Raw genomic sequence first — 20,780 nt, 5'->3', positions numbered from 1 at the left:
TTGTTTAAGCCACACGTACCCCCTTGTACTAGTAGATAAATATAAAGTTATGGTCAAATATGCAGGTTTTCACATGATAAGGCATAAATAACATCATAATTGTAATGAAAAAAGGGCAACAGATACATGGGTCATCAAGCCTGATACAGTATAAATTCCCCCTAAGTGTAGACAGCAAAATCTCAAAAAAATGTACTAGTTAAGGAGCATCGTTGCTTATGAAGTATAAATATCGATGGCAACACTAAATCTATGCTTGTAAGTAGGAGCTATTGCAAGCTCAATTCATATAAGGGATATTATTGGGTACCCTGGCATCAAATTAGTCGTGACTCCCATAAGGTGTCATAGTGCATCTTGGGTCCTATATCTGGCAGAGGCTTAAAGGGAGATTAAATACTTTGTCTCAATTAAGTAGAGGATGCAAACCCAAAATATAGAGTAGTATGACAACAGGGGGAAATCACTAAACATTAACATGTCTAAAATATAGCTATGCTCTAGTTTAGTGTTATATAGGGTAGCGATAACAGGAGTATCTTTATAACCTAGGAATATATATGAAGTCAAGAAGATATGTAATATCTATACTAACTACTCCATGTCACCCTAAATTTACAGGTTGTACATCCATATCAAAGGTGTGGTATTATATCAACATTTGGTGTGAAACAGTACTCTTCAGTTAAACATAAATATATCTTAACATTCACCTCCAATTAGTAAACTGTGGATATGATATGGGAATACAGGTAGTAGAACTCTATATTATTGGTTAACTAAAGCAGACTTAGGTATACATAAAAAAACTTTTATCAGACTATACAGTCGTTACACATGTGCCAATACACTCTTCCTGACTAATTAGATGAGTCTCTGTGCTGCATGCGCTGAAGTATGAAGTAAAGTTGGACATTCTCTTCCATTATCAGCATAATCATATTAACACAGCATAACAGCCGAGAAACGAGAGATGCTGTCCTCCACAATGGGACAGAAGAGGGTCGGAAAGCAAGTTCTGGTCAACCTACTCCTGAAGCAGCAAACTGAGTGATGACAGGCATGTGGGAAGACTGGTATAGTAGCGTGTATGTGGAAGGTTGCCAGCAGGTGATTGTAGATAGCTGGAAAGAACTGCCATGTCTCAAAGGTTCCAGTGGGACAGATGTCTCAGAGTCTAAAGTCCTTAGTAGACCTTTCTCTTTCTGCGCTGCTAGCAGGAAGCTGTCAAAAAGTCTTGTACAAATGTCAGAGCTACCCTGTGTCAGGAGGCCGGCTGCACCATCTTGAGTATTGGCTAAGGAGAATTCAATGCAATGGCTGCATTGATGTATAGCGTATCTCTGGCTAGATGCGTAGCGGAGGTTACCTGGATTCCAGTAGTGTAAGATGGGGTTCAGAGTATTTTCATCCCTCTCAGACTGGATCGAGTGGCACTGGAAAGGGATTGCCGTGTAGGGGGGAATGGTTAGATCAATTTGCGGTTTCCTGCTCTGTAGAGGATCATCTCCGCCATCTTAGGTGTAACACTGTCTCCTTGAGCACATGTATTTCTGAACATAGATGTAAGTTCATCAAAGTTAGTTTACATCTGCGAAGAGAGCCCCGAGAGTAGTGCTAGTATCTCCTCCATCGTCAGGGCAGGTTGTCTGGGTAATACAAACTTCAGCGTTCGTATCAATAGCTGCTCTGGTTTGGAATATCAGGTAGGGCTATGAGAACTGCAGGGCTGATTCACCTACGGCTAAATCCGTTCCCAAAGCTTGCAGAGGGAGCAAGGTCATCTCATTATAGTCACCATATGATTAGGTAGGGTGTCCAACTCTGAAGAAGTATGATAACTGTGTGTGTTAGCAATTGGCAAATTAGTAGTTTAACTTAAGGAGCTTCATTTAGTGCGACTAGTCATGGCCACTTCTTAGCCCCTCCCCCATAAATACACTTTTAACATTTGTGATTACCTTGTATCTAAGCCTCTGCAAACTGCCCCCTTATTTCAGTTCTTTTGACAGACATCCATTTTAGCCAATCAGAGCTGGCTCACTTGAACTCCACATGCGTGAGCACAGTGTTATCTATATGACACATGAACTAACACCCTCTAGTGGTGAAAAACTGTCAAAATGCCCTGAGAGAAGAGACGGCCTTTTAGGTCTTAGAAATTACCATATGAACCTCCTAGGTTTATCTTTCAACTAAGAATACCAAGATAACAAAGCAAAATTGCTGATAAAAGTAAATTGGAAAATTGTTTAAAATGACATTCTCTGTCTGAATCATGAAAGTTTATTTTGGACTATACTGTCCCTTTAATACTTCCTGTAGAGACCACAGCCTCCTTGTGGGCTGTGACAAGAAGTAATAGACACTGCACAAATTAAGTTTAAAAATAAATAAAATCAATTTAAATAGATAAATAATACATATTGCAATGGTTTCTATTAAGTATAACCCACTGCTTAGTGCTTTTTTTATTACAACAATGAAACAGATTGTTTTATATCCCTTTAAAACTCATGAATGACATTGCCAGTTACATTTATGTTACATAGATGTAATTTGCATTGGGATGGTGTTCACAGGGCAGAGCTTTGGAGCAGTGTTTTTAGATGAGCAAACATTGACTTACGGATAGTACTAGAGTAATAATTTATTGCAGTGTGTTAGACAAGAAGGTGCAGTCACAACCTTTAAAAAAATCCTTAAAGTGATTGTCAGAGACTCTTTCATTGATTAAGTGGGGCACGCAACGATTGGATGAAGCCGAATTTGTCATCGCTCAGCTAAATAAAGTAGGAGATGCGGGAGGAGGAACGGCACGATGTTTACCATCTCTAAATGGTAAATATTTTAGAAATGAAGCGTCTTAAAAAAATTAATCAATGAAAGCTCCCCCAGCAAACACTTAAAGTTTACAATCACTTTAAAGGGACAGTAAAGTAAAAATTAAATTTTCATGATTCTGATAGAGCATGTAATTTTAAACAACTTTCTAATTTACTTATATCAAATTTGCTTTATTCTCTTGGTATCTTTTTTAAAGAGTAAAACTAGGTAGGCTCATAAGAGCTCAGGAGTGTGCACGTGTATTTAGTACTCTATGGCAGCAGCGTTTTGCAACATTTGTATATAACAAAGCTACAAATAATGTTTTGTTCTACTTTTTATTGTCTCTACAAATAATGTTGTAAAACACTGCTGCCATAGAGTACTAAAGACACGCGCACTTATGAGCCTACCTAGTTTTACTCTTCAATAAAAGATACCAATAGAACAAAGCAAATTTAATAACAGAAGTAAATTGGATTTTTTTTTTTGTAAAATTGCATGCTATCCAAATCATGAAAGTTTTTTTTTGTCTTTACTGTCCCTTTAATGTCTATGGAGAAGTTTCTAAATACATTCTGTGATGACAAAAGTAGATGTTACATCATTGTCCTGTATCTAACATAAAAAAAAATCTTAAACCCTTATTTTATATCTATGTTACTTACATAGTAATCCCCACACCTATCCACTGGCAGCTTTTATGTGCATGTCTCTTAAAGTGGTACTAAAGTCAAAATTAAACTTTCATGGTTCAATCAGAGCATACAGTTTAAAGAGATTTCTAAATTTAATTCTGTTATCAAATTTTCTTCACTCTTTTGCTATTCTTTGTAGAGAAACATGCCTAGGTAGGCTCAGGAGTAGAAATTAACTACTAGGACCTAGCTGATTAGTGGCTACACATATATGTAGGGTTTCCAGCTCTGTTCCATAAAAATAACGGACAACATAAAGGTCACAATACTGGACACCTGGACCCCCTATAAGCCTCTTGTCTTTGGCTCACTAGGTGTGTTCAGCTAGTTCCCAATAGTGCATTGCTTCTCCAGAACTCCAGGGTTAAACACATATTGCTATTCAACCATAGTGCAAAAATACAATTATCTAACAGAGTATTTGCTTGTTCTACTTTTATGTCTTTTTCACACATGACATCTATCTTACCTACAAATAGGATTGCCAGCTGTCTTCCAAAATAAATAATGGACACTGTGTCAGTGACTGAGCACAATGATAGGTGAAGTCATACAATGCCCCCGTCTACCTTAGATTTTTCACAACTGAGCAGTAATTTTACCTCTAGGCTACCAGTAACATACAAGTCATTAATTTGACTAATTTGGCTTTTATTAACATAGGCAGACAGGGACTAATTTTACCCCTCACTTCTTTCTACTCCCTATTTGTAATGCATTTAGGCATAGGGGGCCCGATCCGATATGCAGCATCGCCCGCAAAAGCCAAATTTTGCACTGGTTTGGTATCCTATATACGGCGTAACATAGAAGTTACGCTCGTATATTTCACCCTTCGGCAGTAGTTTTTTGGCTTATAGAGTGATCTACCAAACCAGCGCAGTTTGGTATCCAATATACAGCGCAAGGCCTTACGTGGCAAAAATTGAGAAATCTTACTCCATTTTCACCTCGCCACAAAATGCACCGTAGCAGGCCTTGCGCTGAGTATTGGAGCACCGTAACTCCCTAAAATGCCTACAAAAAAACCTAACACCTAACGCATGCGCAATGTCTATCTACCTGTCAACCGCAATCCCCCACCGATATACCCAATAAAGTGTTTAACCCCTAAACCGCTGCTCCTGGACCCCGCCCCGCCACTAAATAAAGTGTTTAACCCTAAACCGCCGCTCCCGGACCCCGCCGCCACCTACATTATATTTATTACCCTCTAATCTGATCCCCCTACACCGCCGCCACCTACATTATATTTATTACCCTCTAATCTGATCCCCCTACCCCGCCGCCACCTACATTATATTTATTACCCTCTAATCTGATCCCCCTAACCCGCCGCCACCTACATTAAATATATTAACCCCTAATCTGACCCCCCTACCCCGCCGCCACCTATTTTAACTATATTAACCCCTAATCTGTGCCCCCTACACCGCTGCCAGCTATATTAAATTTATTAACTCCTGAACTTCAATCCGATTGGCTGATTCAATCAACCAATCGGATTTTTCCTACCTTAATTCCGATTGGCTGATAGAATCCTATCAGCCAATCGGAATTCGAGGGACGCCATCGTGGATGACATCATTTAAAGGAACCTTCATTCATTGTTAGTCCGTCGGCCGAGGAGGATGTTCCGTTCGGAGGTCTTGAAGATGGAGCCACGGATGGATGAAGACTTCTGCCGGATGGAGGACCTCTTCTGCCCCGCTTTGATGAAGATTTCGGCCGGATGGAGGACCTCTTCTGCCCCGCTTGGATGAAGACTTCGGCCGGATGGAGGACTTCTTCTGCCCCGATCAGATGAAGACTTCTGCCGGTCCGGATGTCCTCTTCTGCCGCATCGGATGACCAGTGGTGCCCGGCTGGGTGAACACGGCTCAAGGAAGGGTGATCTTCAATGGGATAGTGTTAGGTTTATTTAAGGGGGGATCGGGTGGGTTTTAGAGTAGGGGTGTGTGGGTGGTGGGTTGTAATGTTGGGCAGGTAGTTTGTATTGCTTTTTTTTTACAGGTAAAAGAGCTGATTACTTTGAGGCAATGCCCCGCAAAAAGCCCTTTTAAGGGCTGGTAAAAGAGCTGGTTACTTTGTAATTTAGTTTAGGGTAGGGAAATTTTTATTATTTTTTTTGGGGGGGGGGTTTATTAGGGGGCTTAGATTAGGTGTAATTAGATTAAAATTCTTGTAATATTTTTTTATTTTTCGTAATTTAGTGTTTTTTTTGTAATATAGTTTAGTTTATTTAATTGTATTTTATATTAGATAATTGTAGTTAATTTATTTAATTAATTGATTGATAGTGTAGTGTTAGGTGTATTTGTAACTTAGGTTAGGATTTATTTTACAGGTAATTTTGTAATTATTTTAACTAGGTAGCTATTAAATAGTTATTAACTATTTAATAGCCATTGTACCTAGTTAAAATAAATACAAAGTTACCTGTAAAATAAATATAAACCCTAAAATAGCTACAATGTAATTATTAATTATATTGTAGCTATCTTAGGGTTTATTTTATAGATAAGTATTTAGTTTTAAATAGGAATAATTTAGTTAATAATATTAATATTATTTAGATTTATTTCAATAATAATTAAGTTAGGGGTGTTAGGGTTAGGGTTAGACTTTGGTTTAGGGGTTAATATATTTAAAATAGGTGGCGGCGGTGTAGGGGGATTAGATTAGGGGTTAATATATTTAAAATAGGTGTCGGCGGTGTAGGGGGATTAGATTAGGGGTTAATAAATGTAATATAGGTGGCGGCGGTGTAGGGGGCTCACATTAGGGGTTAATATAGTTAATGTAGGTGGCGGCGGTGTAGGGGGCTCCGACTAGGGGGTAATATAGTTAATTTAGGTGGCGGCGGGGTAGGGGGCTCACATTAGGTGGTAATACATATAATATAGGTGGCGGCGGTGTAGGGGGCTCAGATTAGGGGGTAATAAATTTAATATAGGTGGCGGCGGTGTAGGGGGATCAGATTAGGGGGTAATATAGTTAATGTAGGTGGCGGGGGTCTAGGGGGATCAGATTAGGGGGTAATATATTTAATATAGGTGGCAGCGGTGTAGGGGGGGTCAGATTAGGGGTTAATACATATAATATAGGTGGTGGCGGGGTCCGGGAGCGGCGGTTTAGGAGTTAATACATTTATTGTTAGGAGTGAGAGGGGGGATTGCTGATAGAGGGGTATACGTGTCGGGTTATTTTTGGGAGGCGTGTTAGACAGTAACGGGAGATTTTATACTTTAGTTAGTTTTTTTAGGTGGCGGCAGTTTCTAAAGTGCCGTAAATCACTGGTAACTCCAGAAATTTGTACTTACGCTTATTTCTGGACATCGCTAGTTTGTCCGACTTACGGCACTTTAGGAACTGTCAGCGCCGTATATGTGATAGGTCGCTCTGCGAGAGGAAACTACGGGCAGCGCAGGTTTCCAGGCTTGCGCCGAAACCTGCGCCGTATATCGGATCGCGCCCAGGATGCCTGCACTGGACTGTCCTGTTCACTACAGGATACCTGGCAACCCTACCTACAAATCAAGGGTCAGAACAAATGTTGCTTTTGCAGTTTATTTTTAAACTATTCTATGAAACATATTTGAAAGGAAAACTGAATATTTGCTTAGTAATGTATTGCCACCAATTATTTGTCCATACAAAAAGAAATCATTTTAACCTTACTAATCTTACTTGTACTACTGCAGCACAAGTATGTCCTTTTAAGCATTTCTTTTTTCATTCCATCTCAATGCTGCTTTGTTTCAATATAAAAGCAATTTACAATGCGCTGCTGTCATGCTATTGAGTAGACAAAGTGAAACTGTTTTATGTGTGTCTAAGACCTATAAACTGCATATGCTTCAAAATAAATGAATGATTTGTAAACGTCATCAAACAAATGTATATTAAAAATGAATGTGTAACTCAGATGGATTGCAAAATTAATTTCTCTTTTTTTTTCTCTAGTTCCTTAAAAATATTTGCCTTTCTACTTTCTATTAGTTCTACATAGTAACTAATTCTTTTTCTAATATTTCTAATAAAGACTCTCTTCAGTAACAGAACAGAATAAATCACTACTGTAGTGTTAATACCTAAACAATCAACCAACCTACTATTTTTTTTGTTGCAAGCAATTTTGAATTTGGGAAAGACATGACATTTTGCACAGTAAAAATATATGTCTGGGCTACAGAATGCAAAGGAATACTATATATTAGTTAGCATTTGTACATTACTATATTCATTCCTGCAACTGCTTATTGCAATACCCCTCTAAAATAACTCTCTTGCTCAACTTGAAAATAAAGATAGAACATAAGGTTTATGAATAAAAAATATACATCTACAAAAAGGTTTAATAAAGGAAACAGACAAATTTAAAAAATATAAATGTATTGTGAAGAACGTACAAGAGAAGCTGAAGGTATTGGAGAAATATTTCAAAGAAAATAAGAGAGATTAGAGTGGTTTTACCTTGCCTGTCTTCCAGTAGCCTCAGTGCTCCAAGGTATCAGCCTGCTTGTACTGCTTGCAACAGGCGGAGGCAGTGTGTAATCCAACTGGCAGTGTACAGGAAATGTGCAATTTCCAGGGAGAAAAAAAGAGAAGCAGAGCAGTGCAAGATTTCGTTTCGCAAGTCTGGGTTTTTATAACACTGATAGTTCTCATCATAATTCAAATAAAGAAGCAGTTTAGTGTCTAGAAAACATACAGAATGTGGTTCTTGAAAAGTGTTGTTCTGCTTTTTGGGGTACAATAACAATGATTATTATGATTACACTATTAAAATTTTAAAGGAGAAAAAAAAAACCTGCAATATTGTATTTCAAAGATTTTCAGAATTCAATGTTCATTAAGATTTGTACCCAGTCCTCAATACATCTGTGAATAGAGTCACTCTCTGTTACAGCCAATGGAGCCGCATCTATTTAGTAACTATTCCCCTCTTGGCACGTAGAACCAGATCCACTGTGAAGGATTCTGCAGCACAAAAATGCATTCTAAACATTGTAGAACAAACAAATTCAGCTGGAAAAAAACCCCTCTAAAGAACAGTCCACTTCAACATATGCAAGAAAGAAAACCTGAAACAGTTAAAGGGACAACATTTTTCTTTCAGGGTTCAGAAAGAGCAAACAATTTTAACCCCTTAGTGACCAGACCATTTTTAATTTACTTTCCGTTAAGGACCAGGACTATTTTTACATTTCTGCAGTGTTTGTGTTTAGCTGTAATTTTCCTCTTACTTATACATACTGTACCCACACATATTATATACTGTTTTTCTTGTCATTTAATGGACTTTCTAAAAATACCATTATTTTCATCATATAATTTAGTATAACATTTTTTATAAAATATGATGAAAAAATTGAAAAAACCCACACTTTTTCTATCTTTGACCCCCAAAATCTGTTACACATCTACAACCACCAAAAAACACCCATGCTAAATAGTTTCAAAATTTTGTCCTAAGTTTAGAAATACCCAATGTTTACATGTTCTTTGCTTTTTTTGCAAGTTATATTGCAATAAGTACAAGTAGCACTTTGCTATTTCCAAACTATTTTTTCAAAATTAGCGATAGTTACATTGTAACTCTGATATCTTTCAGGAATCTCTGAATAACCCTTGACATGAACATATATTTTTTTAGTAGACAACCCAAAGTATTGATCTAGACCCATTTTGGTATATTTCATGCCACCATTTCACCACCAAATGCGATCAAATAATAAAAATCGTTAACTTTTTCTCATACTTTAGGTTCTCACTGAAATTATTAACAAACAGCTTGTGCAATTAGGGCACAAATGGTTGTAAATGCTTTTCTGGGATCCCCTTTGTTGAGAAATAGCAGACATATATGGTTTGGCATTGCTTTTTGCTAATTAGAAGGCCGCTAATTGACGCTGCGTACCACACTTGTATTAGGTTCAGCAGTGAAGGGGTTAATTAGGTAGCTTGTAGGGTTAATTTTAGCTTTAGTGTAGAGATCAGCCTCCCACCTGACACATCCCACCCCTGATCCCTCCCTGACCCCTCTCAAACAGCTCTCTTCTCTCCCCCACCTCACAATTGTCACCGCCATCTTAAGTACTGGCAGAAAGTCTGCCAGTACTAAAATAAAAGTGTTTTTTTTTGTTTGTTTTTTTATATTATATCATTTCTGCAGTATAAGATCCCCCCCTTACCACCCAATCTCCCTGAGACCCCCAAACAGCTCTCTAACCCTCCCCCTCTACCTATTTGCTGCTATCTTAGGTACTGGCAGCTGTCTGCCAGTACTCAGTTTGCTATAAATTATTGGGGTTTTTTTGTAAAAAAAACCCAAACAAAAACAAAACTTTTTTCAGTAGTGTAGCTGCCCCCCCTCATAAGCAAACCCCCTTCCCACATCCCTTTACAAACATGCACCCCACATAGGATCCACCTTTTCTTCTCCTCCCTCCTTCCCACTGCCATGATCAATGTAGCGTGGCGTAGCAGTCCCACCCGCCCCCCTTCACGCCCCCTTCAGGCTGGTTTCCCGCCCTCCTCCAGCGATGGGCCGCCCCACCCAACATCCTCCAAGCCCTCCCACGCCACTAACAATCGACACCATCGCTGGCCAATGCAGAGAGGGCCACAGAGTGGCGCTCAGTTTCACGGAGGACGTGCTATGTATGTCCTTGGTCCTTAACTGTTGTTTTTTAGGACGTTCATAGCACGTCCTTGGTGATTGTTGCTACGATGACAAATACTTGACAGCAATAATGACATGAAACCCCTTAATTAAAGGACCATAATGGTAAAAAAATATATATATGCTCTAATTCGTTATGTAATTTTAAGACTATCAATCCTGCACTATTGTGTGTTTAACTATTGATTGCCACAGAATAAATCAGCAACGCTAGTTGGTCCACTCAGATGTGTTACTAACACTGCTGATTGGATAAACATCAGCAGTGCTTTGCGGGTCCCGAGCTGTACTTCTACTGCATGTTTAACCCCTTTAGCGTTCAGGGTCGATATTCTTAAAATTTTTCGACTATTATGGCCCTTTAAATGCTGCAATCACCTTTTTCTTGATATATTTTGTATGATGGAAAAGTGATTAAAGCTCTTTAGAATCACCAGATGTCCCACAATAGAACCAATACTGTGAGGTATTTAGCCATTGTCATGACAATCACCTGCAAGCTGAATGGACACAGGACCACAGATTTGAAAGAGCAGCCTTGTTGCATAAGACCCTTCCTTTCAAAGTGGGTATTCCTCTCTTTTATATGAATGGTATTGTCTGTTGTATACTGTCTTTAAAGGATATACTACCACTACCCCTCATATAGTAAATACATTAGTTAGTTGATTTGCCTTTGTTCAAAATAGGGATTTATGTCCCTCTGTGTTGTAGATGTGAACACCTCATTTGAAAGGAGTGGATTATTTTCTTAGATTAATTTGAAAGAGGGATGACTTGCTTCTCTAGCACACTGTGACCAGGCAGGATTGTCCCATTTTTAACACATAGTCCCTTTGTCCCTAATACTTTTTGAAGGGATGTCTTGTTTTTATCATCACTATTTATCATTTTCATTTTTTATTGTAGATGCGTAACTCTTGTGTTGCTATTTATTTTATGATCATTACAGCAATTTGCAGCTCTATGGCGTGCAATATCTGCAGCTGTTAGTAGCTCTGCAGCCGGGGAGCTACAGTTCCATCCATGCTGCGGTTGTGGACACGTGTAAAAGGAGGCGAGATGCGTCTGCGCACCTCTTTGATGGTGCCTAACTGGGAGTGGGGGCGGCAGCTTGTGAGCAAAGAGAGATTTGAGTAGCAGAGACGGATTTGATCTGCAAAGATAGAGCAATTGATCATCAGAGAAGCAGTTGAGCATTAGGGAAAGAGTTGAAAAGCAGAGACAGGGGTGAACAGCAGAGAGATTACTCTGTGAGTTTGTGGTTAATATATACCTGTGATCATAAGATCCCTAGGGGTGCTAGTCTTTCAATGTATATGCATATAACTAACACACAGCTAGATTACAAGTTATGAGTGAATGAGTGAAAAAGCAGCGTTATGGCCTATAACGCTTCATTTTCCATAACACTGCTATTACAAGTCTTGTAGGTATAGGTGTACCGCACAGCTTTTAGCAAGTCACGCAACGTCAGTACCGCACTTTAAAAAAAAGTCCTTTTTCAATGGGACTCCCATAGCGCCAGTATTAGAGGTTGCCTGGGAGGCCAAAAAGTGAGCGGTACACTCTATAACCACAAGATCCGTACCGCCATCTAAAGTCAGTAGTTATGAGTTTTACGTTACAAAGCTGTACCATAAAACTCATAACTAAAGTGTTACAAAGTACACTAACACCCATAAACTACCTATTAACCCCTAAACCGAGGCCCTCCCGCATCACAAACACTATAATAAATGTATTAACCCCTAATCTGCCACTCCCGACATCGCAGCCACTATTAAAATGTATTAACCCCATATTCCGCTGCTCCCCGACAACATCGCCACTATAATAAACCTATTAACCCCTAAACCACCACCCTCCCGCATTGCAAACTCTATTTAAATATTATTAACCCCTAATCTGCCATCCACCCACACCGCCACTATACTAAACCTATTAACCCCTAAACCGCAAGCCCCCCACAACGAAATATACTTAAATAAACTATTAACCCCTAAACCGAAAGCCCCCCACAACAAAATATACTAAAATACACTATTAACCCCTAAACCTAATGCCCCCATAACTTTATATTAAAATTACAATTTCCCTATCTTATATTAAATTAAAACTTACCTGTCAAATTAAATAAATTAATTTTAAACTAACAATTAAACTAAGATAATTATTAAACTAACTACCAATTAAATTAAACTAAACTACACATTAAAAAAATCCTAACACTACTCTAAAAATTACAAAAATGATCTAATTACAAAAAAAATAAAAAAAATAACTAAATTACAAAAAGTAAGAAACAAATGATCAAAAATTAAAAGAATTACACCTAATCTAATAGCCCTATCAAAATAAATAAGCTCCCCCAAAATAAAAAAAAACCCTAGCCTACAATAAACTACCAATGGCCCTCACACAGTAAAACAAATTATTTCCACAGCGCCTAAATAGACCACCTAAGCTCCTCCTGGCGCAAGATCTCTCAACTGGATCTTATGGGGAACTTTAAATAACGCAGGAATGAGGAGCGCTAAAAGAGCTGAAGGCTATAATAGCTTAAAGAGGGATATATAAGGGTATATAAGGGTAAGCAAGGGTAATAAGAAATGTGAGGGTGAAAGGAAATTAAAAAGGTGAAAGCTGATATAAATGAAAATTATATGACATTTATTTTGGCGAGAAAAATAAATAAAAATCTAAAAAGCATATATGAACATGGGTGTCTATATCCACAGTGGTATTCAATGGATACAGAGTAAGGTAGGATACACAATGCTATCTAGTTCCAAAGTTGTGTACAGTGGATACAGTAGATATAGCCCAGAGTGCGCAAATATTAAAATCTATATAATAAATGGTAAGGTGCAATGGTAGCAATGTGTTAAAATTACGTTATTTCCAACGTCAAAACTTTCAAGTGATGTACAAATACAGAGAATATATAAGAAATACACAAAAAAGGCTTAAATAATGTCAAGAATCCTTATCTTAATAATGATGTTTATCCATGGTGGGTGAATAAAAAAAAGATTCAAAAACTGAGTTAAAAACTGCAAAAACTACAAAAATGTGTCAAAAATAAAAATATATATAAAAATATTGTGGTTACAAAAGTAAAAAGTAAAAATGTATAGGTGTACACCAAAAATACAATTTTTTTTTCTTTCAAAATTAGAGTGTAAATGGGGAAAACAAAAAGAATTTGCCCGGAAAAATAGGAGTGTAAAAATATAAAAAATAATGAAAAATATATATGTATATATAGGAGATATTATCCATAGATGTATCCGATGGTATTTATAGTGATAGTACCCAAAAGGTTGTATCCAATGGTAGTTATAGGCTGTATCCGATGTTAGATAGTCTTAAACTTCCATATTATAAAAGTTCTTCCCTAGTATACAATGCTTCCCAATAAAATCTTCAAGTTAATCTTCAATAACAGTAGTACTGAATGATATCCTATGCCCTCAGCTCTCATCCTATTGGCTGATTGGAACAGCCAATAGGATTTTAGCAGCTCTAATCCTATTGGCTGATTGAAATCTTTTTTAGCCAATAGGAATGCAAGGGACGCCATCTTGCATTGAATTCCAGTGTACGGCAGAGACCGTATGAAGAAGATGCTCCACGCCGGATGTCTTCAGGATGGACCCGCTCCGCATCGAATGGATGAAGATAGAAGATGCCGTCTGGATGAAGACTTCTTGCTGCCTGGATGAAGACTTCGCCGGCTGGATGAAGATGGAAGAGGCCGCCCAGATGAAGACTTCTTGCCGTCTGGATGAGGACTTCACTGGCTGGATGGATCCTTCAAGCGGCACTTCAATAACTGTAAGTGGATCGTCGGGGTTAGTGTTAGGTTTTTTAAGTTTTTTTTTGGGTGGGTTTTATTTTTAGTTTAGGGTCTGGGCATGTAAAGAGCTAATTGCCCTTTTAAGGCCAATGGGGAGCTTAGTTTTTTTTAGATAGTTATTTTATTTGGGGGTTGGTTGTGGGGGTTTTGGGTTTTACTGTTGGGGGGTGTTTGTATTTTTTTTACAGGTAAAAAAGCTGTTATCTTTGGGGCAATGCCCCACAAAAGGTCCTTTAAAGGGCCATTGGTAGTTTATTGTAGGCTAGGGTTTTTTTTATTTTGGGGGGCTTTTTTATTTTGATAGGGCTATTAGATTAGGTGTAATTCTTTTTTATTTTTAATCATTTGTTTCTTATTTTTTGTAATTTAGTTATTTTTATTTTTAGTAATTTTAGTGTTTATTTTTTTTTAATGTTAGGTTTTAGTATATGGCAGGTTAGGTTTTATTTCACAGGTAAGTTTGTATTTATTTTAACTAGGTAGTTAATACATTGTTAATAACTATTTACTAACTAGTCTACCTAGTTAAAATAAATACAAACTTACCTGTGAAATAAAAATAAAACCTAAGCTAGCTACAATATAACTAGTTTACGTTTTATTTTACAGGTAAGTTTGTATTTAGTTTTAAATATTTATTATTTAGTTAATAATTGTAACTTTAGCTTAGACCTATTTTAATTATGTTAAAGTTAGGGGGTGTTAGGGTTACGTTAGGGTTACGTTTAGGGGTTAATGGATTTATTTAGTGGTAGTGATGTGGGAGGCCAGAGGTTTAGGGGTTAATAACTTTAGTATAGTGGCAGCGACATCAGGAGTGGCAGATTAGGGGTTAATAGTTTTATGTAGGTGGCAGCGATGTTGGGGGTGGCAGATTAGTGGTTAATAACTGCATGTAGGTGGCGGCGATATCGGGGGCAGCAGATTAGGGGTTAATAACTGTATGTAGGTGGCGGCGATATCGGGGACAGCAGATTAGGAGTTAATAACTGTATGTAGGTGGTGGCGATATTGGGGGCGGCAGATTAGGTATTAATAACTGTATGTAGGTGGCAGTGATATCGGGGAGGCAGATTAGGGGTTAATAACTGTATGTAGGTGGCAGCGATGTTGGAAGCGGCAGATTAGGGGTGTTTAGACTCTGGGTTTATGTTAGGGTGTTAGGTTTAAATGTAACTTTTTATTTCCGCATAGACATCAATGGGGCAGCGTTACGGAGCTTTTCATTCCGCGATCGCAGGTGTTTTTTTTTTTGCCGGCTCTCCCCATTGATGTCTATGGGGAAATCGTGCACGAGCACATCAAAGCAGCGATTGATTTTGGTGCGGTATGGAGCTCAACGCCACCATATTGCCCGCACAAGCCTGCTTTTTTTAAACCTGTAATACCAGCGCTATAGGGAGGTGAAATAACGCCGCTTTTGTGGCAATCATTAAAATCCCTATAGCGCTCAAAACTTGTAATCTAGCTGATAGAGCATAATGCATCTAAACATCAAAGATATGACCACAAATGGACAGAACAAAAAGTAATGATAACTTATACTTAAATATATAAGTTCAATAGAATTTAGTCCACAAGAGTATAGGTGTGTATTGTCACACCACCGCTGCGCCGCTGCTCGCTATGCCATAGATGCAGCAGTGGTGACTCGTTGCTATGGCTGTTGCCATAGATGCATGCAGTGGTTCAGAGCGTGCGATGATGACGTCATTGCCACTAGCTGTCTCTCTCTTTTGGATGCCGCTCCTGATTACACCTGTGTGTCCTCCTTGGCGCCAATATGCACCTATGTAAGTACTCCTTTCACCTTACATCACTGCCCAAGTATAGGTGTTTCTGTGTGTGCTCCCGGGTGCCATTATCTGTATATGCTGGACTGTTTTAACATTACTGAACTCTGCCTGTCAGACTATTTTGCTTGCTTAACCCCTAAAGTACTGGATTGCACTTTACTGAACTCTGCCTGTCTGACTATTCTACTTGCTTAACCCCTATAGTACTGGATTGCCACAACGTTGTTGAACTCTGCCTGTCTGACCACTCTGCCTGCTTAACCCCTGAACTATTTGATTGCTATACTGTCACCAACTCTGCCTGCCTGATCATTCTATTGGTTTATCCCTGAACTGTTATATTACTGGATTTCCTTTGTTGCTGACTCCTGCCTGTTTCCGGTTCTTCTATTAGTTTATCCCTGAACTGCCATACTGCTGGATTTCCTTCCTGTTGCCGCTACCCTGCCTACTGTGAGTACCGCTTACCTCGTTTTACAAACTTTCTCTGCTCTGGGATATTTTCTATCATTTCAGCTTGACGCCGGGATAAGACTACAGGCCAATTTTAGTCTGATAGAGGAATATCCCACGAGCAATACATGTATAGGTGAAGTTCGAATGCAATAGTCTTAGATATCTATAAAACACAAGTGCAGGCTGCTTCTCTTCAATTACCAACTCCAGATCTCAAAACTCTACAAATAGACAAACAAAGAGGGAGTCTCATGTTCATATCAGTAGTTCCATCAAATATTCCTCAACATGAAGATACAAGGTACTCACATATAGTTGCAGCACCATAATGTGATATAAGCGTTCTGGAGATTTACAGTGCTCTAACTGACTGAACACAGGCTGTTGGCACTCTTGAGGCTGTTCCATGTAGCAAATCCTCATTCGAAGGTAGCTGAAGAATTGTACACATATACTAGATATAGTGTAAAATCAAAGTTTAATAAAACATTGATAAAACCAGTAACACGAATGTGTACAATAGGAGGGGAACTGTACAAAATGTATCCCCTCACATGCAACGCGTTTCTCGGCTTGCACGCTGTTTCACCATTATTATGGTTAATAGCTACTAATTTTTTTTTATTGTAAAGTGATATCTGTTGTGAATATTTATATTTATATCACCAAATATGTGAGGGTGTGTTAGGTAGCAGAAACACCTTTCAAAGTATAAAATAAACAGGGCCATAAATAGATGGAGTCTTCTGCCTAACTAGCATAAAAAATGATCAGTTATTACTGGTAGGAATTACAGTTGATTATCTCCAGTAGATATTGTTATCTGTAGGCTTTTATCACTGTTGCATGTGAAGTTGTTAATTAATAACAGTGATAATATTGGCTGATGTTAGTTTCTTTAATGATTTAATTTAAAATAAATGGTTTTAAATCCTACTACCAAAACCTAATTATCCTTTTCATTTTGAGTATATTGGGTATCACCGATGAAGAGTCACACTTTTTTCCATCACCCTACTCTAGCACAAATTTTAGAATTGTGATGTATGTGCATTGTCTGCAGATTTAAATTGCCAAACGTTACCTCAGTGTCTCCATTAAAGGGACAGTTTAGACCCAATACATATTCTTTATTACTTATTGTTATATACCAGACAAGTATCTTGCAATGGGTTCCACATCTATAAGCTTGTCAGACGTACATGAAAATTTTAATAATCGTTTTTTAGCAGCCGAAAATGGCCACCAAGCTCCACCTGTAATGTGATTTATAATGTTGGATCTCAACTGCCGTAAAAGTATGAATGTTTCACTCTAAAATACAGACTATTATTTCAGCATAGGCTGTGTTGATTCAGAGTGAGTTTTAATTTATGATGAATTGAAGTCTAAGAATATATATATATTAATAACGCTACTATTAATGTGTAGCAATATTCCAATCAGTAACTGCAAAGGAAGTTCAATAACTTTGAAATAGTATTCAGAAATGGCAATCAGTGAATTTCAGTATTGATACTTAGGTTTAGATAGAGAGCAAGTGAAATGTGGACTAGCCACTGTAAAGGCTGACAGGAATAGTATCCGTCTAGTATGTAGTGAGAGAGAACACAGAAAACATGCAGCTGCTGACAGGGGCGTGTCAGGTACACAGGAGTTCCCCAGCTGATGACGTCAGAGCTGTTCCGTAGCGTTACACTGAAACCGGCTTGTTACAAATGTTATATGAAACAAAAGTAGCGATATGCTAGTATTTGCAGTAAATAGACCTGTTAACTGTGTGAAAGCAACTTAAGATTTTATTTTACTTGCGGTTACTCCTTGAAAGTCCCGGTTTGTCCTGCTTGCAGGTGTCTGATGAAACAGATCCAATCCTCAGGGTAAGAGCTTGTGTTGGCTGTAGAGCAAACAGTAAGTAACTTAGATGATTTAATTCCGTTCACTGGGAAAGTTGTTTATAGGACCAGTTCCTGCTGGTAATTGTAAATCCAATAACTTGTAGTAGCATATATCTTCAATCCTTGAATTAATACACAGGATCAGAAATGGATGCGTAGAGCTTAGCTGATATGAACTTAATAACTAAGCACTTGTTTGGGGCGGAGACATGACTTAAATAGAGGTGGAAGGTGAGCTGTAGTAAAAAAAAAAGGAAAACCAGGAGCGGAATCCTTACACGTCCCCCCCCTCAAGCAAGCCGACCACGGCTGGATGTTTAGGTCTGTGTGGAAAACGTCTATGGAAACGTGCAACAAGCCTCGTAGCATCAATATGGGTATGAGGTTCCCAGGAGTCTTCGTCAGATGAAAACCCTTTCCATCTCACAAGATACTGAAGTTCACCATTACAATATCTTGAATCCAGGAGATCCTGAACTTCATACATGTCTATGTCCAGGCATACCGGATCAGGAGGAAGGAGAGGTGTAGGAGGGTGTTGACCTGTATAAGGCTTAAGCAAAGAGACATGGAAGGTGGGGTGTATTACCAAAGAATCAGGTAGATCCAAGGTAACTGCATTCTCATTTACTATGTGAGTGATCTTGAATGGACCTATGAATAGACTAGCCAATTTCTTCTTGGGAAGATGTAGCTTGATATTTTTTGTTGACAACCATACAAAGTCCCCTATTTCATACTTTGGAGCAACTCTTCGTCGTAAGTCATAATACTTTTTCTGAGATGCTTGTGCATGCTGTATGTTTGTACATAAATGATGGAAGTTTTCTGATAGGCGTTGTATTAATTCGTCAACAGATGGTGTATTTTCAGAAGAGGAGTGCTGAAAATTGAATCTAGCATTGAAACCGTAGTTAGCAAAGAAGGGAGAGTAATTGGTGGTACTGTTGATCGTGTTATTGTAGAAAAATTCTGCCATAGCAAGAAAAGATGACCATTTATGTTGATGGTATGAACAGTAACAACGTAAGTATTGTTCGAGCCATTGGTTCAAACTTTCAGTTTGTCCGTTCGTTTGCGGGTGGAAGGCAGTACTTAGCCGTTGTTCAATTTGTAGAGTTGTAGTGAGTGTTTTCCAAAACCTTGAGGTAAATTGGCTACCTCTGTCTGTGAACAAAACAGTCGGTAAACCATGATGCCTTACAACGTTGTTTAGAAACAAATGTGCAGTTTCTGAGGAAGTAGGTAACTTGTGGTAAGCAATGAAATGTGCCATTTTAGTAAAGTGGTCAGTAACGACTAAAATGGTGGTGAAACCAGAGCTTGGTGGTAGTTCTACGATAAAATCCATGCCAATGTGAGCCCAGGGTGAATTGGGTATGTCCAAAGGCATGAGGAGTCCGTACGGAGGTCTTCTCTCGGGTTTGGATACTGAGCAAGTATTACACTGCTGAATATAAAGCTTGATAGAATTTTCCATGGATGGCCACCAGTAAGTTCTGCTTACTAATTCCTTAGTGCGTCTGATACCTACATGACCAAGTAAGGGAGGATCATGGTGTTCTTTAATTATTTGTGCTCTGAGTGGTTCAGGTACGTAAATCTGAGAACCATGAAAATATAACCCATCTTGTTCTAAAAGCCGTGAGCCATTCATCCCCCTCTCTGATGCGTACAAGGTTGTACGCTCCCCTCAGATCCAATTTAGTATAGATAGTAGCATGTCTTAGTCTCTCAATGAGTTCCGGAATGAGTGGAAGTGGGTAGCGATTTTTTATGGTGATCTTATTTAGTTGTCTAAAATCGATAATAGGGCGTAAAGAGTTGTCCTTGTTTCGAACAAAAAACATACCAGCACCGGCTGGTGAGACGGAAGGACGAATGAATCCTTTCTTCAAGTTCTCATCTAAGTAGCTTTTCAGGTGGTCTAATTCGGATTGACATAGAGGATATAAATGTCCTATGGGTGGAGTTGTACCTGGTTTTAACTTTATGGGGCAGTCATAGGATCGATGGGGAGGAAGTGTTTCCGCCTCTTTTTTACTGAAAACCTCAGCGAAGTGACTGTATTCAATTGGTACAAGAGTGTCAGATGTGGGGTTCAGAGAAAGTAATGACTGCCTAATACAGGTTTGTTGGCAATATTGTGAGTTTAAATCTATGTTTAAAGATTTCCAACTGATCTGAGGTTCATGTAGTTGTAGCCAAGCCAACCCAAGAACAATTGGAAATAAGGGAGATGTAATCACATCAAAAGAGAGATGTTCATGATGATTGTTTAATGTAGTGACAGAAAGAGGAATGGTATGATGTGTAATAGGTCCAGAAGAAATCTCAGAGCCATCAACAACACAAAGTGAAATAGGAGACAATTTCTTAATCAGGGGTATTTTATTGATAGACACTAATGAGCTGTCGATGTAGTTGCCTTGAGCTCCGGTGTCAACGATAGCAGGGACGGAGATCTGTTTACTTGCCCACTGTAAAGACAAAAGTAGAGAACAGTGAAGTGGTTTGTTAAGTACTATTTGAGAGGTGAAGTTAGTGCTACACTTA

The 20,780-nt window shown here is 38.5% G+C and overlaps 1 protein-coding gene across 4 annotated transcripts in view; it reads right to left on the bottom strand.

Moving 5' to 3' along the window:
- PTAFR (platelet activating factor receptor) overlaps positions 1-20,780 on the bottom strand; it is a 50,700-nt gene that overhangs the window by 11,283 nt on the left and 18,637 nt on the right. For 3 of the 4 annotated variants that reach the window (XM_053707115.1, XM_053707117.1, XM_053707120.1), the window contains exon 1: positions 8,001-8,216. The exons of the other annotated variant lie outside the window; for it this stretch is intronic. The gene's annotated coding sequence lies outside the window, so the exon portion shown is untranslated. Of the gene's footprint in view, positions 1-8,000; positions 8,217-20,780 lie in introns of those variants that run through there. 4 annotated transcript variants of the gene reach the window in all.

The sequence above is a fragment of the Bombina bombina genome, chromosome 3 (genome assembly GCF_027579735.1).
Source record: "Bombina bombina isolate aBomBom1 chromosome 3, aBomBom1.pri, whole genome shotgun sequence".
NCBI classification, from domain to species: Eukaryota; Metazoa; Chordata; class Amphibia; order Anura; family Bombinatoridae; genus Bombina; species Bombina bombina.
Note: the sequence above shows the minus strand (reverse complement) of the source record. Positions and strands in the feature narration are given on the sequence as shown.